General features: G+C 37.9%; 1 protein-coding gene and 1 long non-coding RNA gene across 5 annotated transcripts in view; both read right to left on the bottom strand.

Annotated features, from left to right (window-relative positions):
• ADAMTSL1 (ADAMTS like 1) overlaps positions 1–19,520 on the bottom strand; it is an 862,240-nt gene that overhangs the window by 814,173 nt on the left and 28,547 nt on the right. The window lies entirely within an intron of this gene.
• On the bottom strand, positions 1,294–19,144 carry LOC147914406 (uncharacterized). The gene is made up of 3 exons (XR_015555450.1): positions 18,724–19,144; positions 18,439–18,552; positions 1,294–4,438 (listed from the first exon to the last, which is right to left on the bottom strand). It is a non-coding gene; the product is annotated as an uncharacterized LOC147914406 (long non-coding RNA).

Here is a 19,520-nt window from a genome sequence, read left to right as displayed (position 1 = left end):
TGTCCTACAAGCTCTTGATGGGCCTCTGAATTCCTAAAGTTGTGTGTAGTTTACACTAGATTTGCAACAATGTAACAGTTTTTCTTCTACTAAACGGATACTCAGTAATAGATTAATTTGCTTCTTTGCACTAGTTCAAAATTTCGCAGGAGAAGAACAAAGCAGAGAAGACACAGTGATTGGACAGGCAGCAGTCCGGTCCCTGGCTAGTACATGCGCAGTCATCAACAAAAGAGGCTGCTTGGCTTTACTGCTGGGTTGTAGGATCGCTCTCACCGTGGACTGGGATATCTGAGCATTCTGAGCAGACCAAATCTATCTTGCATTCTCATAGCCTGGAGATCAGTGAACCACATGTACTTGGATGGTTACTTGAATGCCCTTGGAGCCTCCAGCTCTTACAGAATCAATTACTCAAGCCCCATTGAATTGAAATTCTGAAAATAATTTCCTTTTAGTTATAGAAATTGTCAAAATCCTGAATACCCCAATTTATCACAAATAATGGAATTCTCTATAAGGATACCATAGCAATCTTTACCAGGACTCAGTTGGTTTGGTTTGTCTCTAATGATTAGATAAACTTAAAATAATAAGTGGTGTGATTGCTTTAATTTTTTAAAAAAAGCAGGCTATACACAGCACATCAGTTAGTAATTAACATTGATGGAATATTTTTTATTCCACAATACCAGAAATTTATCATTTCATCAATGAGAAATCAATATGCACGCCTTTATGGTCTATAATAATTCATTTCTATTTAATGTAAGTATATTCTCTGGAGATACAAAGAAGAAAATATGCTAAATTTCAGTTGTATCATATTTCCTCTTTTTCAAATTAAATTGCTTGCTTTTATTCTGATATAAAATTATTTTCTCCAGTGAAATGTTCATAGGGAAAATATTGGTACTGTCCTTCTAAAATGTACATCAAAAAATAGGTAGAGGGGCCAGCCCAGTGGCATAGTGCTTACGTTCATGGGCTTGGCTTCGGTTTGCAGGTTCAGATCCCGGGCATGGACCTATGCACCGCTCATCAAGCCATGTTGTGGCAGGCATCCCACATATAAAGTAGAGGAAGATGGGCATGGATGTTAGCCCAGGGCTAATCATCCTCACCAAAAAAAAAAAAAAAAAAAGGTAGAAAAAAGATAAAAATTACCATGAGGTTTACAAAAAGTTGTTTTACATTATCTTGATTCCAATTAATTTCCAAGTTGTCCAATATATGTTATTGTAATTGTAAAAATGCTAGATGGCAAAAAAGCTAGATGAAGTGAATGCTTGAATTCTGTTTTTAAACAAGAGAATTATTTCTCCCCAAAAGAAAGTCATTGGATAAAAATTTTATTTTTAGATCATTGTAGAGTCACATGCAGTTGTTAAGAAATAGTACAGAGATATCCCATGTACCCTTCACCCAGTTTACATTAAATTAATGGTAACATCTTACACAACAATAGTACAATATCATAACCAGAACATTGACATTGATACAATCCACCGACCTTGTTCAGATTTCCACAGTTTTACTTATACTCATTTGTGTGTATTTAGTTTTATGCAATTTTGTCATATGTGCAGGTTCATGATGTTCATGTATCTATCACTACATGACAGTCAAGACACAGAAGAGTTTCCCCACCACACAAGGATCACTTATGTTGCCCTTTTATAACCACATCCACCTCTTGCCTCTCTCCCTAACCTCCAGCAACCACTAATCTGTCCTCCATCTCTACAATTTCGTCATTTCGAGAATGTTATATAAGTGGAAACATACAATTTTGAATATTGTTTTTAGAGTTTGGAGGATATATGGTTCCAGTAAATTATGAGTTTTAAAGTCATAGGCAAAAAATCTAGAGAAGGAAGACACAGGGATGACGTATCTTATAAACAAAACAACCGCCATTTTTAAGTAAAGCTGCCCAGAGCATAGGGTGTTACATCAAGAGACCAACAAAATATTTTTACTACACAGAAAGAGCTATTTTTCTACACATAATATGTCACTATGTCACTAATAATTAACCTTGCAAACTTTTTGATCAATTTTCAAAGACCAGGGAGGTCAAGGGGACACGCTTTTCTTAGTTTTCTTTTCAATTTTCTTTTTACCACGATTTGTAAGAGTTTGTCTAATTTTTATGCTGTATGTTCCACTAAACTAAAAAATAATAATTTGTGGACATAAATCTATTAGCACGTCAAAGGTACAGCTAAATATCACTGAGGGGAATTGACAAGTGAGAGCCAGCTACTACTCCAGCTATCACTGAGAATTCCTTTTTTGAAAATTTGGCTCTTAAGTAGGAAGATGAGGGGACAGGGTGTAGAATTCTGTTATTCCTAGGAATTTTTCAATGATAAAATTGAAGGGATCTACTGACGAAGATTACTGTTAGGCCAGAGGGATGAAGGACCACAATGGTTTTAGTGTCCTTCAATTTGGATCTCAATTTGGACTACTTGATGTTACACAATGAAGTGACTCATGTTAAAAAGCAGGAAGCCACTAGAACTCATGCTTCCTGAATTGAATGTCTAGCCCTTTACAGTGAACAACATGCAGACATCAGAGTAGAAGGACTTCCTAAAAATACATTCATTTCTTTTGATTTCTACTATTTTTCATATGGAATTTTTTTTCACCTTCAATCTCAATTTCAACAATACTGCTGCCACATTTTATTACTTGAACAATAACTATCTTTAAATCACTCTTTCTGTAATGAAGTGTTTTCTTGAAAGACTAGTGGCCATGCTCTAATATTCTCCTTAAAATTTCCAAATGATAACAGTCTAATAGCTAGCCTTCTTTAGTATCTAACGATGCTTAAAAACTCCACCCATATAGAGGGATAGAGGAATAAATATGGGATAAAGCAAACATAACAAATGTTATTTGTAGACTCTCTGCAGAGGTTTGTGGGTTTTCAAACAATTATCTCTATGTTTGACTCTTTCGTATGTTTGAAATTTTTCATGATAAAAGAAAAAAAAACTTCATCCTCAGAAAGGGACTGGATAGAATTGGGAAAATCATAAATTAAAAATTAAAAAGTACTTTGATGGAATTGTTCAAATGTACCTCTTAACCTCATTTGTGTATCTCAAGGGCATTTTGCCAAAAGGTAGCTAATTGCACATTTCTGTGCCCTGAAGGTCAGAAGCAATCCTATCTTCTGGACCCCTGCCCTGACACAGGGTGACATCATGAGAAATAGTTTCAATCAATGTGGGTTCTTAAATACCAACCGACAATTACTTCACCAGGAAACTTGGCAACAAGGCTGTGTACTTTGACTATGACATCACTGTTGAGCCAATGAAATAACTACATGCTGTGCAAGGTTGTCTTCAAAGGAAGAAAACTGAACACCTTTATTAAGAAAAATGGATGAAAACATACTTGAAATTTGAAAATATACAACTATATCAGAATCATGATTTCTAAAAATATCACATAGGGGAAATTGTGTAATTGGTCCAAGGAACCTCCGCAATGAGGATCATAAGCAGATCTAGAACTTGGAATTTTTTAACTTTAAGCATTGCTTGTGCCAGGATCTCATATTTTTTCTGCTGTGTCATAGTTATAGATTATTATACATATAAAGCTGGTCGTGGATTTTTGCTCTAATATTGGATGTATGAAGTAGAGCATAGTACTGGGAGATGGGAGACGTCAGAAAATTGACTCTAACCAGGGCTTATTTCCATAGACAAGGATCATAACACTTGATAATGAGCAAAAGACCAAGAAGATGAAAAATGCAAAAAGACTGACAGGAAAGTATTTAGAAGGTATCTTGTGATATGCACGGTGAAGTAAATTCACAGTGAGGAGTAAATTTCTGTGTCAAGCTTTCCTTGCCCTCCCAGTCCTAGAGAGTGGTCTCCTGATAGCCCTTCAGGTCCCAGCTGAGCCTGGTAAGACCTTGCCTGGGTTCTGGCTTCCACCCTGGTCTGTTGAGAGAATATCAAGACACACCTAGTAAAGTAGACCTGGGAATTAGGACACCTGGGTGCAATCCCCAGCTCTGCCCCTTAGTTGTTTTGTGACCTCTGGCTAGCTCATTTAACCTCTACAAAACTCAGTTTTTGTCATCTGTATAGTAAAGATAACCAATCTCCCTGCTGCCAGGGAACATGTCCTTACATGACAAAGCTCTGTATAAAAGTGAGTTACTGTGTTTCTAGGATTAGCATGGGAATTCCACTTTAAACTAATCTGTCCCCAGGGAGTCCTGAAAATGGACTCAGATTCTTGAGGTTCTCAGCATGGGTACAGCCTGGGTAACCACACCCATGCTGCTCCACCCTACAACTCCCTTGACAGAAATGGGAATGGCCTGCAGACGTGCTCCTTCTCACTGCTGGCTCTTCACACAACAGCCAAGGTGTTCCAGATCAAAATGCAGCTGAAGCTGAAACCAAATAAGCAGATTTTGAAATTAGGGGCCAACTTGCTTTAACTCTACTCAGTTAGTTGCCTGTTTGCAAAAGTAGTTAGAAAATGCATTACTAAAATCCACCCTATAGATAACATCTCTGATGCCTGGGTCACCATGGTAACAGGTGCTTGAGTTGTTCAGGAACTGAGAGTTGACTCTTTGTCCAGTTCAGTCTGGTTAAGACTACTGATTCATCAACTGGGCCTGCATAGATGACTGATAGGTGACTGTGACATCAAGGATCTGAAAACTCCACACTCAGATCATGGCAATGCCGCCATTTTGTGAACATGCATCCATGCCTCCTATGAAAAGCCATGAAGCTTGACTATGCTTGCACAGATCATCAATTACCTCACTTCTCCTCAGCTCCAATCACCTATTCCCACTCCAGACCACCCTGCCCCTTTATCCCATAAATATCCCTAATGCTCATTTTGGGGGGAGGTGGATTTGAGACTGATTCTCCCATCTCCTCACTTGGCTGCCTTGTGATTAAACACTTTTTCTTTGCAAAGTCATCGTCTCAGTGATTGGCAAAATCGTGCAGCGGGCAAAACAAACATGGTTCAGTAACAACTTAATGTAATCATTCAAAAACTTTTGGAACAAAAACAACAATAAAATACCAAGTTGTTCATTATCTCCTTATAAGTAGTCACAACATTCATGAAAAGTTATTATTATGCCCATTAGAAAGATGAAAAAACAGAGGCTCAGAGAAATTGAAAACTTGTCCAAGTTCACTTAGTAAGAAACTGGCAGAGCCCAAGTACATACCTAGGACAAAATGATTTCAAAGTCCCTTTGAAGCTTTATGCTAAGTTACCTGAAAATTCTAAGTTCCAATGGTAATTTAAAAACACATAGGAAAGGTAAATTGGTTAAAGGTATACATTAAAATCACTTTCTAGCCTGACTGAGCTATTTATTTCCAGAATTTTATTAACTTGGTAAAGACTTTTGCAAATGAACGAGAATCACATTAATTTAGGATCAGGAAAGGAAAAGGGGTGAACCGTCCAGAGACCTGATATAGCTCCTATTCATTGAGCATTTACCATGTGCCAGGCATTGTGTGATGGGATGATGTGGAATGGAAATGAAGGGCTCTGTGAAAATGCAAAGGAGGTCTGTAAAGTATAGGCGGAGGTGGAGATGTATCTCCAGGCGAGATGTTAAAAAGTCTGAGATGACCACAGGGAATGAGAGAAAAGAACATCTTTCTCATGTATTAGATTATTAGTCCTTGAGGAAAAGAACAATGTTACATGCTTTCCTGTGGAAAGCACATGAGGGGAAATATCCCTTTAAAAAGCAATCCAACTAATAAATGAAAAAGAAATGCTAGAATTAGAATATCACTATTTGCAACCTTCAATGGATAAAGAGATAAAGCACTATGTATCAACATTGGCTAAAATCACACAACAGAAAGACATTATGGGCTACAAATGATAAAGTCTTGCCAAAACAATGGAACCAGCATCTCATCCAGTCTCTGGGTCTAGCTTATAAAGGGATATTTCCCCTCATGTCCATACTGAGGACAGTGCTGTGCATGAAGCAAAGATCAATTAATGTTTATAAAACGAATGATGATTAGGAACTGAGATCCAAAGCAGGTGTCGTACAGAAGGTCATAGTCAATGGGAGAGTATGAGACTTTCCCTAAAGTATCTTGACTTTTCTTTCTATAATAGTGACCAAGACTGCTAGTTATTCCTTGTATTCTTTCTCCTTTTCTTGCACAGTAGTAGAATCTCCAAGTCCTTAGCTGGGCAAATAGCTACCTGGAGTAAAGACTACGTTTCCCCGTCTTCCTTAAAATTAGACGTGTCCATGTGACTAGGTCTTGGCTGATGAGATGCAAGCAGATATGATACATACAGCTTCCAGCGAGTGTCCTCAGGGAGGGGCATGCCCTCCTCTACGCCTTTGTCCTCTCTGCTGGATGGAATGTAGCCACAATAGTGGAGCTGGAGAAGCCATCTTGGACCAAACCTGAAGACTGTGTATTGAAGACAATACAAATGGAGACCCAAGAAAGAAGGAGCCAGGGATCGTGAAGCCACGAACCAGCCTGGACCATTAGCATTTGATGAGAAAGAGAAATGCATTTTTACATCTTGTTTAAGGTGCTGTCAAACTTTGGGTTCTCTGTCACAGCTGAAATTAACCCTAACAAATACATGACTTGTTCTCCCAGTGACTCCTGTGATGGACCTGAAAGGTAAGCAGTGCCCAGACCACTGTTAGTAGAAGGTCATAAAGACCTATTTTATGGATAAGTCAGATCAGTCCTGGAAAATCAAACTGAGAAAGTCATACTCTAGGACAGACAGCAGGGCTCAGGGCAGAAGAAAGAAGAAAATGTAGAAAAGAAAAACAGGTCAGGTTAATAATTTAATCGTGACTGTGATATATTTCAAATACTCAGTAAAGTCATGGATGGGGAAAGAGGGGTTATCATTATTATCTATTTCTATAATATCAATTAAATAATCATACAGAAAAGCTACAAATAGCAGACCTTGAATGCAGTAGTATTTGTCATATACTAAAGAAAAATGACATTAATTATGTAACTAAAAGTCTAAACGCTGTTTGGCAAAATCCTTGGCATACATTTAACGTTTCCTTCATCTTCTTTGCAAACTTAAATTCAAGATATTTGGAAATCCTTTCAAGTTTCCTTTTCACCTTTAAACTATGTATAGAATTTTTATTGGCGCTTGAAAATACTATAATGCCTCATAGTAGTAAGTTAATATTCCCACAGGCAAAAAGCTTTAGAATAATGTAAGATATTCATTCAGGAAGTCTCTAAAATTTTGAAATAATTGTGAGCTACTCAATACTTTTAGGGTCCTGATAAAATAAAAAATTTAAATTTCTGCTTAGAATTTAGGTTAGCCTTGATGTAAAGTATGATAGTATTAATATCAAACCGATATGGGTTTTCTTAACTACTGCCTGGAATTATGACAAGCCCAAATTTCTCATGGAATTTAATAGCGTTATCTTTCTATAATAGTACACATTGTTTATATCAGGCAAGATCTCACATGTTCTCATACGTAATTTTTAAGGCTTGCTTTCCTTTTCATTGGCATGAAAGAAATGTGGGTTTTGGTTTGGTTTTGGGTTTTGGGTTTTGGTACACAAATTCAGTTTTTAAATCACCTTACTTGAATTGCCCTGGAATGTGTTACGCACAAAACATAGAATGCCACAGAAATCACAGCTAATTAATATAATTAAGGACAAATAGAGGAAAAGAACAGTTTGTCCAATGCCCAATTAATGAGCCATTCTTCATCTAGGGATAAGCAAATTATTTTGGCTCAGGATCCAGCCTAAGACATTGTTAGTACTCCATGAATTTTACTTGGAAGAAAAATGTCAGCTAAAATAATTTTCCTGCAACAAAAATTAATGCGATAAACTTGCTCACAAAATTTGAGCCTGTAATAAACAAGACTGCTAAGTATTTCCCAAAATGGAGGGAATATTTCTACAAGTTGCTTCTTTTCCCCATGATCTCATCTGAGCGTTTAATGGAAAAACAAATCTTAACACCATTTATTGTGGCTCTATTGTCTACACTGCTGTTAAGAGGAACTAGAAAGAGGGTTTTGTGAGAAAGGATGGCTTGCACTCTACAGCTAAAACCTACCCATCTCTTCTTAGTGGAGTTAGACTAGCAGGAGGTAAAATGACTTGAGACACAAAAAGGAAGAATGAAAGAGACATTTGGAAGGAAGACTAGAAAGAAAAGCAGCTAGGGAAAAGTGAGATGAAGGGTAAGATCAACATATTTTGGTAGGTGGGTGTATCAGTTTCCTAGAACTGCCATAATTGCCGCAAACTGGGAGGCTTAAAACAACAGAAATTTATTCTCTCACAGTCTTGGAGTCTAGAAGTCTGAAATCAAGGTGTTGTCAGAGCCACGCTCCCTCCGAAGGATCTAGGTGAGGATCCTTCCTTGCCTCTTCCTCATTTCTAGTGGCTCCCAACAACTCTTGGTCTTCCTTGGCTTGTAACTGTGTCACTGCAATCTCTGCCTTCTTCCTCACATGCCCATCTTCTCCTCTGTGTCTCTTGTGTCCTCTCTTCTTATAAGGACACCAGTCACTGGATTTAGGACCCACCCTAATTCAGTATGACCTCATCTTAATTACATTTCCAAATAAGGTCACGTTCTGAGGTTCTAGGTGGACATGAATTTGGGGGGCCACTATTTAACCCACTACAGTGGGGAACAAAGGCCAAATCTGAGTTATCGTTTCCCTTACGATTGGAGATTGACCTATGTAGAGGCAAAAATTAGGCTGGCAAGAGAGCAGCGGCTGGAGCAGTAGAGATGATGAGAAAGATTGAGGATGGTGGTGTCAGAAACCCAAAAAGCTGTAAGGCTAATTGTGGCAGCCTTACCCTGGTGTTAGTATCTGTCAGAGTCCATTAGTGTCTAAGGCATGCCTATCAGCAATAATAGCAAGTACGGGATTAAAGAGAAGCAACAGCAGTATCTGGAAGGCAGAAAGGTGGTGGAGGCCAGAATTCTAAGGAGATTACAATGGACTCCTCTACGCTCTCATTCTCTAGCAGTGTTTCTCAAACTGAGAGTGTATGGGTCTGTGAGTTCCTCTGCAATATTTCATTTCTTTTTATATGTTTAAAACATGTATATACACACATATATATATTTGATCTATCTTTGAATTCCAATCAATCCTTCTAATACTAGTTTTCTTGAGAACACTGGAGCATTTTTTAATTCTTCTTTTTCATTTTCATAAAAATATAGGAAAATAAATACATTCTGGATCATCTGATAGCTATGAAATTTTAGCATACATGTTAGTGGTAACAATTAAGGTGCATGAAACTAGGCTGATTTTAATTTTTGCAGCTACTGAGAAAAAGAAAAGCACTGAACTCAATATTTAACGTCCACGCTCAAGCCAAGGGAAGGACAATAGCTCTGCGGCAGCAGTACAGAAAAGGCTCTCAGTGGTCCAAGTGGAGGAAGGGACCAGGGAAACTGAGTCACCCTGTAGACACGCGGGCTGCCAGCACCTAAACCTACTGACTGTTCAGTCACCTGTGTTTCCCAATCATAAGGCGCTTTACTCTGGAACTTTCTTTGCTATCTTCTTCAAGTCTTCTATTTGTGTAAATCACCTAAAATATCATTAGAGTTTTTAACTGTTTTATGTCAAAAGAAGAGCACACTGCCAACAATATTGCCAATTCTATCAATATGACCAAAATCTATCAATATTACCATCAATACTATCAATAATCCATCAATATTATTATCAATACTATTTGTACCAAGCAGTATAGCCAAACAAACAATATCAGAATTCAGTGTTCAAACTATTTTTTGTTGTTGTTGTTGAAGAAAATTCACACTGAGCTACCATCTGTTGCCAATCTTCCTCTGTTTGCTTGAGGAAGATTCGCCCTGAGCTAACATCAGTGCCAATCCTCCTCTACTTTGTATGTGAGTTGCCGCCATAACATGGCTGACGAGTGGTGTAGATCCATGCCTGGGATCTGAACCCATGAACCCAGGCTGCCGAAGTGGAGCACACCAATCTCAACCACTATGCCACAGGGCCAGCCCCCAAACAATTTTTTATATATAGGATAATGGATTATGAGACTTAGACTCTCTCTCTGCAAAACATCAATGGCATCTCTCTCCAAAGAAGGTCTTATAATCACTTCAAAAAGCATTACAAGGTAAAATGTACTCATTAAAAATGCAAATTTCTCTTAAATAAAATATTTGATTTACATAAAATTAGTCTCATGAATAACTCTGCATATTTGGATTAAAAATGAAATATTCAGATTTTTCTGTGGTATTTGGTTGTCATTTACAAGAACTTCAGAAAATATTTTTTAAATTCTTTTCTCCTTTGAAAGCTTTCAAATTTAAAAAAACAGTTTCCTAAAATAAAAATTGAATAAAGAAACATAAAATTAGAAGCCCAAAAGACATTATAACCACAACCTTAAATTTAGAATTTTCGAGACTCATGCCTCAGCAAACCAAGCAAATCAGGAAAACAAAAGCCCTCCTATTCTTTTGCTGACAATATAGCCAACAGGGTCTCCTATTCTGGGTCCCAGGAAGGGATGAGGCACTTTGGTGACTCAACAGCCTGAAAGGTTTCCAAGAACTGGAGCGCCACGGGGACAGGCTTTGCAGTAGCGAAAGAGGCAGCCTCTTCTGTGTTCTTAAGAGACAGTCACAGCTTGCATTTACAAGGTGGCAGATAAAATCTGTATAATTTAATGTCCACATGATATAGCAAACATATATATGACCTAAAATATACACACATATACATGTGTATATGTATATTTACCTTATTCTTCATTATTTTTAACTGAGGCTATATCCATTTTCACCTAACCCCTGTCTTGCAAGCTGAATGCTACTGTTGCACTTCTTAAGGGGCCTCAGGAGTTCAAGAGCAGCCTGGTACCTTTTCACCTTTAGCTTGACAGACTCCAGGTCCAGCACCATCAAACGGCTGAACTGGAAGGAGTGGGAATTCAGGAAGTTTCGGGGAAACATGAACCTTTCCTGTACAGAGTGATTTCCATTTTAAGTGAAAACCCTAAACAGATCTAACTCTGTTTAACTTTTTTCCCCTCCTAGAACTTAAGGTTGTTAACCTAGACTCAAACCCTGGCCCTCTACTTTCCCTATTCTCAGGATCTAACCCCCTTATTTGTGTAAGAGAACAAATGCGTCATGGGCACACTGAGGGAAAATTGAAACAACTGAGCACAGCTCCTTGCCATGCCTCGACAAGTCATACAATTCTATGTCCCCTGAGCTTTTTATGAATAACTAGATTTTGGGGCTGTTTTTCCAACTGAAAAGTCATACAGATATAATGATGGGTTTTTTTCATATTAAACCATTCTGAAAAATATACAACGAAATGTAAGCCTCATTAATATCCCAGATCCTCTAAGTCCCTTTCCAGAGGCAACTACTATAAACAAACTTCTTATATATTTGTTGGCCAATTGGCATGCAGCTCGATACTTATAAAGGTACAGTCAAAGCAGATACCAAGGCCCCAATATACATTTAAGAGAATTACCCAAGTTCACCAGGGTTGTACTTCCCCAGTATGCTGAGGAGCCTCAGGGAAAGCAGCTCACCCTGTGGGAAGAGAAGGCCTCACTATACAATAAATTCAAAGACTTCAGAGGAGAAGCATGTAGGAGTAACACGATGTGCCCACTTGGCTGTCCTGTTAGCCAGTTACGTGTGCTGACACCAGAGTCCTGGGGACAAGGAGCCATAATAAATGGTACATCTCTTTCAGTACTGTCATGATTTGCAGACTGTCAACAGAGTTCTAATATTTTGTCTGATTTTCTAATAGAGAATTCAGCAAAGTTGCTTGGTTCATTTATTCACTCATTCAACAAGCATTAAGAGCCTATCATGGCCAGATACTGTTCTAGGTACTGAAGATACAATAGTAAACAAAATACAGTCCCCATTGTTGTGGAGCTTAATTATAATGTGAGGAGGGAGGAAGAGAATTAAAAAATAATAAAATGCCAGTTAGTAATAAGAGCTATGAAGAAAAATAAAGTATAGTAAAGGAGAAAATGGTGGGGCAGAGGGTGCTATATTATATAGAATCATAAAGGGAACAAGGGAGCCAAAGGTAGGAGATAAACCCATGAGGCAGTCATGGGACCAGACTGCTGTAGGGCTGTACAGGTCATCCACTGTAGGGCTGTACAGGTCATCTTAATGACTTTGAATGTCACACTAAGTCAGATGGAAAGCCTATGGAAGACTCTGAGCAAAGAATAACACAATCTGATACAAAAATGACAAACAAAATACATGACATTCCTCCATACTAATTACATAACATTCCCTCACACTGACAGTGACCAATTAGAAAATATAATGGGAAAAAAAACTCATCCTCAGTAATAACAAAAATAGCAATGAGACAGCTAGGAAGAAATCCAACAAAAGATGTACAAGACCTTTCTGAGAAAATTACAAAACTGGATTGAAGGGCATAGAGGAAGACCTGATTAAGTGGGGAGACGTGCCAAATTCAAGAATGGAAAGATGTAATATCATAAATATGTCATTTATACCCAAATTAATGTAGACAATCAGTACAATTTCAATAAAAAAATTTTATAGAAATTGACAATTGATAATAAAATTCATATGAAAGAGCAGAGGTTCAAATACAGCTAAGACATTCTAAAGAAGAAACAAGCAGGGGGCATCAGAGTGGAGAGGAGAGGAATTGCTTCCCAGATAACAAGACTTACAGTATTATACCATATTAAACTGTAGTAATTAAAATATGACTGTATATGTACAGGAATATTCAAAAAGAACTACACAGCAGAATAGAAAGCCCAGACAAAATCCTATACTTTTATGAGAACTTGAATATGAGAAAGAAGGCATAATAATTAAATTTTCCATGGGCAAAAATAATTAGATGCCTGTCCCACAGTAAACAAAACAACAAAAAATAATTCTAAATGGATTAAAGACCTATAAGTAAAAAATAAAACTTCTAGAATAAAACTTTTATATAAATACTTCATAAGAATATTTTTATGATCTCAGGGTCAGGAAATGATTCATAAATGGGACCTAAATGTATTTAATAAGGGAAAACTAACTTCATAAAAATGCAAAATATTAGAACAAAGAACATCATAAACAAAGTTAAAAGATAAGCCACATACTAGGAGGAGATATTTGCAACATATAAAAGAAGTAAAGGATTAGAATCCAGATTACATACAGAATTCCTACAGGTCAATGAGGACAAACAACTCAATAGAAAAATGAGCAAAAGCTATGAATAGTAGAACACTAGAAACTAGAATATTTAATAAATATAGAAAAAGGTATTCAACCTCACAGATAATCAATGATAATCACAGATAATTAATCAATGTTGTGACACCACTTCAAACTCACCATTTTGACAAAAATATGATGTCAAGTGCTGGTGAGGACACAGGAAAAGGAGCTCCCATGCAGAGCTGGTGGAAATACAACCACTTTGGAGAACAACATGACAATGTGCAGGGAAGTGAAAAATTTGCACACCTAGGACTAAGTAATTCCACTGCTACACATACATACACCCTGGAAAAACTCTGCACAAGTGGATATGGATGCAAGGCAAAGATGGCCCTGAAGCATTGTGTGTGGTATGAAAATATATGAAACAACGGTGTGCTGTATATCTCCTCTTTATGCTTCCAGATCCAGAGTCCACCCTTCTCCATGATGCTGTGACCTGGAAAGCTAATCTTTAGGGGTTACAACAATGACCCCCTTGCCCTCTGTCTTCCAGTTGAGATCATCCAATGGGGAACCCCAACAGGAAGTCAGAGGGAGGGAACAGAATGCAGTCAAGGTATTTACTCTCCTCTCTTTTTGAGGGATCACAGGGAGGTGGCTGTATCTCTATGAAGGACACAGCTCATGTCAGGCCTCTCTAGACAGCTCTGTCTGGGAACAATAGCCCTGTGTCAGGTGTAGGGGTGGTAATAGGGGTGCTGTTTCTTCTGTGAAATACTGCATCATCCCTTGTTGAATTCTGAAACTTTGCCCACATAGTTGTAAAAGATCCTTCAATAAATTCTCCTTAATTACCCAGCATGAGTGTGCCATCTGTTTTCTGTTGTGACTCTGATGGATATAAACCTATATGTTTATCAACAGAAAAATGCATAAACTATGATATATTCATATAATGGAAATATTAAACAGCCATTAAAATTTATGACTAGATCTCCATGTATCAACATGAGTAGATCACAAAAGCATAGTGTGGCATAAACTAGTTACAGATTACTTCATTTAGGATAATATATAAAATTTATATAAATGTTTAAAATTTAAAAATACATACATTCACACATATGTGGTTAAAAGCATAAAAAGAGAGATGGGAGGAAACCCATGAAATTCATGGTAGCAGTTGCTTCTGGGGAAGGACAGGAATAGGATTAGGAACAAAGGTTCAAAGAGGAATTCACTGCTATCTGTAATATCTAATAGTTAACAGAGAAGAAATGTGACAAAATGCAATGCACATTAATTCTAGGTGGTAGGTATGTGAGTACTTTTTATAGCATTACCTGTACTATTGTTTTCCCTTCTTTTTTTTTTTAATATATAATTTCTTTTTTTTTTTTTTAAAGATTTTATTTTTATTTATTTTTTCCTCCCAAAGCCCCAGTAGATAGTTGTGTGTCATAGCTGCACATCCTTCTAGTTGCTGTATGTGGGACGCGGCCTCAGCATGGCTGGAGAAGCAGCGTGTCGGTGCGCGCCCGGGATCCGAACCCGGGTCGCCAGCAGTGGAGCGCGCTCACTTAACCACCAAGCCACGGGGCCGGCCCTTAATATATAATTTCTAAAGTGTCTCTAAAAACATCCAAGAACATAAGGCACTATGGTAATAGCAAGTAATAAAGTGTGGGGTGGAGGTTGGTTTTCCATCTTGTGGTGTCAAAACGAGGAATGGTGACATGTCAGAAGCATTTCAGGGACTCACAGCAGAGACCTGGCAAACCCTGTGGCCATCTTTGCAAAGAAAATGATGCCGCATGCTGGCCGGGAGTGCAACTGTGGAAATCACACGAGACACATGTGGACACTGAGTGTGTCAGTCCTAGAGAAGAGAGATGAGCAAAGCACTCAGGTTTCCACTATTCTGCCAAAGGAGAGTAAGTCAGATAAATACCGTTGTCTCCACAGCACTGTTGAGAACTAGGCTGCTCTGGCTCGGAGTGGCCAGGATTCCTAACAAATGAATAAAGGTCTTAAACAGTCACAATATGTTCATTAATGAAAGAAGAAAAAGAAAGAACACCAATCAGCCAGCCCTCTCCTTAGGACCCTAGGATGTTTCCCACTGAACTATGAACACAAAACCTCCACTCTCGTTCAAAGCCCTGCTTAATAGTAGAAATAACCTAATTTGTTTTTCTTGACCAACTGACCTGCCTTTCAGTACCTGCTGGGCAAACTGTCACGGCAAGTGCTCTATATTCCCTCACTCCTGCGTGGCTCCCACATGCTGTCTCTGTCCCTGGTAGAACACCCTCCTCACCTCTACCAGCGGCTCTCTAAAAGCAACCCTCTCTGGAAAAGTGCTCATAATTTAACCTCTCTTGCAACCTTCTCGCACAAAATATGAAGGTTCCATAAGTAAATGCCTTTAAGTATATTTTGTAAACACAAGTATGTACTGAGGACCCCTATATTATTTAACGTTGTACCTTCATTGTATACTTCAGGTTGTCAGATACTAGAACGGCAGCGACTTATAGTGGGATAAGAGTTCGGAATCATTCAGATGTTTCTAACTACCTATATGATCCCGGATAAGATGCTGCAATTGCCTGAGACTCAGTTTCCTCCCATATAAAATGGGGGTAATAACACCAACCATGCAGAGAGGATTACATTCCAGTCACGGTTTACACTCGTCCTGGCATCCCGTTCAGGTTAGTATTTGTCCTATGGTTGTTGCTGTTTTCCTTTTTAAAATATTCTTATTAATATTTGCATTAAATTAAACCAGAATGGTTTAACTAGTTTGTAGTTTCTGGTAATGATGCAATAAACCATTTTGTACTTTGAATTTCTGCCACTGTCTTATCAACTAGTATGTGAAACGCTCATGCAGTCAAGAGTTTTCACTGTTTTATTTGTAATAACCAAAAAACTGGAAACAACCCAGACGCCCATTAACAAGTGAATGATTATTAAACAGTGTGATAGATCCATATGATGGAATGTTCCTGAGCAATAAAAAGGAATGAAGTAATGATACACATAACAAGGATGAGTCTTAAAATAATTATGTTGAATGAAAAGAAAGACAAAAGAATACATAGTGTACGATTCCATTTACATGAAACTCTAGAACATGCGAACTAATCTATAGTTACAGAAAGCAGATGAATGTGGTTGGTTGCCTCAGGTGAGATGGGGGAAGATGGGTGGATCAACAGGGAGAGATTACAAAGCAGCACAAGGAAACTTTTGGGGGTGATGGATAAGCTCATTGTCTTGATTGTGGTGATGGTTTCACCAATGTGTACCTGCGTCAAAATGTATCAATATTATCTGCACATACTTTCAATACTTATAGTTTATTATATGTCAATTATACCTCAATAAAGCTGTTTTAAAAAAAAAAAGAGTTCTCATTGTAATTTAATGGGGTTAAATCTAGAGACAACCAGCATTCAACTGATGCTGTTTTCCGGATACTTTCCTGTCTTCACACAATTGACACTTACAAGGACAATACACATGGCATTCCCTAATAAAATAAAGGTACTTTAATACCTGGGGTTTGAGACAGCTACTCCTGCTCTCAAATGGTGGTGGGAGTATTCTACACTGCTATTCCAGCCAACCGCTTGAAACACCACTCAGTTTGGCTATGACTCATGCCTTAGCCTGTGAAAGGCACAAAGCTGCTAATTCACCAGTCAGTTGGTGAGACGGAAAATGGGGGGAAGTACAAATTAGGCATTTATGAAATGTGTATAGAAAATAAAGGCTAAGCAGTCCTGCCAGAAAGCATACTGAGTGTAGTCTGAACACTCTTGATACAGTGGTTTCATCATTTATTGTGCTGAAAAGCTGCAACTATTTTTTAGTAATGCTTTGTATATTGTGTGGGAGATCAAGATTTGGCCACCCTGAAATCTATCTCTTTACCTTGGTTGTTTTCTCTGAGGACATTTGACCTCCCCCACTAACTGCCTAAAGAATTTGACATGGTGGCTCCTTCCTGGAACAGATCTATCATGATGGCTGTAAAGATAATGTAGGATAAATGTTACAATAGGAAAGGCACCGACAAGCCCCTCTTATCAGAAGTTCTGTCTCTCTGGCCACATTCTCTGGATGGCCCTGCGAGGAGTTGCCAGACAAACATTTACATTTATAAGGGAAATCTCCATTTGTAAAGGTATCTCCCTCTCTGTTTTGGGAAGAGGGGGGGATGGCCTCATTTCTAGAGGCTTATCAATGTGGAAGGTGAGGCCTTAAATCTGCATAATAACCTTACTCTTGTTTACTGTGCTTTAGTGGTAATCTCCTGTAACTGACCCTCCCACCCCCAAAATCCTCCTTTGTCATTGGCTGAACATGGTATTTAAGACAAGAATTTCTGCTATTGTGTTGAGAAACGCAGTGTCCCTGCTTTCTCCCATGTATACATGTTATTAAACTTGGTATTATTTTCTCCTGCTAACCTGTCTTGTTAATTATTTGGCCAGCCATAAGAACCTTAAGGGAAAGGGCAGAGGGAGATTCTCCCTCTTCCCCCGACAATTGCAATGAACCCTTTTGACAGCAAGGAGCTCAAAAAATGAAAATACATATTTAGTGAAAAACTAAGTACAGAGTTTCCATTTCAAAAGAATATTGAGAATACTACTCAGCCATAAGAAATGATGAAATCCAGCCATTTGTGACAACATGGATGGACATTGAGGGTATTATGTAAAGTCAAATAAATCAGAGGGAGAAGGTCAAATACCATATGATCTCACTCATTAAATAGTAGATAATAACAACAACAAACAAACACATAGAGACAGAGATTGGATTGGTGGTTACCAGAGGGGATGTGGGGAGGGAGGAGGGCGAAAGGGATGATTAGGCACATGTGTGTGGTGATGGATTGTAATTAGTAATTGGGTGGTGAACATGAGAACATGACGTAATCCATGCAGAAATAGAAATATAATGATGTACACCTGAAATTTATACAATGTTATAAACCAATGTTACCACAATAAACAAAAAATTTTTAAAAAAAAGATGCAAGACACAAAGGAAAAAAGAGAAAATTGAGGATAAACGTAACTTGAACAGAATGTTTGTCAATATTTACCATCCACCACGGGCGCCACGGTCAATCACCAACCACGTGAATACGAGAAGACATCAATCTGCTCAAGAAGCATCAACATCTGTTTCAAAATTTCGTATTTTCAGAAGATGGTACCTGAAGATGAAGGGTAGCATATGCAGTTGCAGAAAATGTGCTCACAGATTGCTCTGTGATACAAGACTTTTCATTTAGGTAAAATAGCTGTTCCTCTAAACTAATTTCATTTATTTCAATTCCAAGTTTTCTTGTGCGCATAAGAAAAATGAAGCAATACTATTAACTGACCACACTGCTCATTAGCATAGATTTGCAAACAGTTGAGTGATCACTGCCATCAGATGCGTCAAAGAGAAGTCAGTTAAGTGAAGGCCAATAATCATTTGATTCCTCACTCGCATCCTGGAAAAGAGGAAAGCTTTTGGAAGTTTATTCTGTCTTCAGTGAAACAGCTGACCATAGTGTGATTGCTATGGCAAATTCAGTTAACAAGTTCATCATTGAAGATAAAAGTAGTTGTTTTTGTGATGTAAGTACAAACACAAATTTGGTAGACCATAGCATCCTGGTAAAAACAATGTTCTCACAAAATTAAGAAACATATAGTGCAAAAATATACTTCAAATAATTTAAAATCGTGCCCAAACTGCGATAGTCAACCAATCAAAATAGCTGTAGTTTACAAAATTACCAAGTGTAGTGTAAGTGTGTGTGTATTATAAAGTCAATGCCTTATAATTTTTAGTTATTTTACTTTAAATATATATACACACACAGATGTATGTATACAGATACATGTACACATATGTATATAGTTTTATAGATTTATTTTTTAGTTACCTTACATATATAACTATATATATATATATATAATATATGTAACTATATATGTATAGTTGTATAGTTTTTTGTTGTTAGTGCCGTGGGGTCGATTCCAACTCCTAGCGACTCTGTGTACAGCAGAGCAGACCCCTGCTCAGTCTTCCTGCGCCGTCCTCTCCCCTTCCAGCGCTGTATCAGATAATACTCTGCTGCTCTCCATAGGGTCTTCATGGCCAATTTTTTCAGAAGTCGGTGGCCAGGTC

The sequence above is a fragment of the Ceratotherium simum genome, chromosome 20 (genome assembly GCF_057802395.1).
Source record: "Ceratotherium simum simum isolate JZ-2026a chromosome 20, ASM5780239v1, whole genome shotgun sequence".
Taxonomy (NCBI): Eukaryota; Metazoa; Chordata; class Mammalia; order Perissodactyla; family Rhinocerotidae; genus Ceratotherium; species Ceratotherium simum.
Note: the sequence above shows the minus strand (reverse complement) of the source record. Positions and strands in the feature narration are given on the sequence as shown.